We start from the raw sequence: 1,228 nt of genomic DNA, 5'->3' as shown, positions 1-1,228 counted from the left end.
TTTCGCTACCAAGAGCATCTCATTTGTTATTATCATATCTATATTATTCTTTTTCCATAATTTTTTTTAATTTAATTTTTGGAATTTGATTTCTTGATTTCTCAACGGCTTTCTAGTTATTCATTTGGCGTTTCGCTTACACATCGGTTGGCATCTTCAGTGATTTATAAGTAGTAAATTATACCTCTACACTGTATTTTTCCAAGCTGATGGTGGCAGTCTGTTTTCGGATGAAGTCGATTACATGATATTGATAATCAGTGTTTTGTGCTTTGAACAATTGGGGTCTCTTCTCTTCATGTTATTGGAAAGCGTCATACCATCATCATCCATTTTTCGTTTCTGCCCTTTAAATTTCAATGATCTGATTTTAAGGTTGGGTGGATTGATACGGTATAACACAATTCTCAAAGAAGGATCCATTTCTGATTATTTTATTCATTTATTTAATACATAATTCTACAAAACTACAAATCATCAATACATTGATGAATATGTTTCGCAAAAATTTGTATAAAGAAAAAAACACCTATGATATGTCATTTCATAATTTTTCAAGTGATCTATTGATAATTTTAAATATTTTTTCTTCTGTCCTTTTTCTGGTAAGTTGCTGTATTCCATTGCAGCCTGATATATCAGTGAATTTTTGGCTCTATTTGTTCTTATATTATCTAGATGGTAATTGTTTATTTGTCTGGTAATTATGTATATGTAATTATCTGATCTTTCTTTAAGTTTTAATAATAAATCTCGATTTTATAATGAAACAGGAAAACATTTCAATATAAATTTAAAAAATTAATATCAATTTTTTTCTCGAAACCTACTTTTGAATAAATTTTGAGTGAGTCTGTTTAGATTTAGAGAAAATATGTCGAATATTTCGATTTTTCATAAAAAAAATGTCCTCCCCGGCGGGGAATCGAACCCCGGTCTCCCGCGTGACAGGCGGGGATACTGACCACTATACTACCGAGGACGTTGTATCTTAGAGTGAAGAAACTTAATATAGCTCATACATATTGATAGTACCAAATGAATTTCAAAATTTCTACGCTTCAGAAATCAAATTCCCAATCTATACATTGTCTACAAACTTATTGACATCCAATTTATGACTATGTTAGGAATATTCAACTGTTTGGTCATTTTCTTATAATCTCCAGGACACTGTTAAATGAGTCATCATGTATTCTTGTTATATCATCGCGTCACAATGTCTGTA

The 1,228-nt window shown here is 30.5% G+C and overlaps 1 non-coding gene across 1 annotated transcript; it reads right to left on the bottom strand.

Annotated features, from left to right (window-relative positions):
- Positions 1 to 910: 910 nt before the first annotated feature.
- On the bottom strand, positions 911 to 982 carry Trnad-guc. The gene has a single exon. It is a non-coding gene; the product is annotated as a tRNA-Asp (tRNA).
- Between the last annotated feature and the right edge of the window lie 246 nt (positions 983 to 1,228).

Source organism: Harmonia axyridis, chromosome 4 (assembly GCF_914767665.1).
Source record: "Harmonia axyridis chromosome 4, icHarAxyr1.1, whole genome shotgun sequence".
Lineage (NCBI taxonomy): Eukaryota > Metazoa > Arthropoda > Insecta > Coleoptera > Coccinellidae > Harmonia > Harmonia axyridis.
This window is presented reverse-complemented; position numbering and strand designations above follow the sequence as displayed.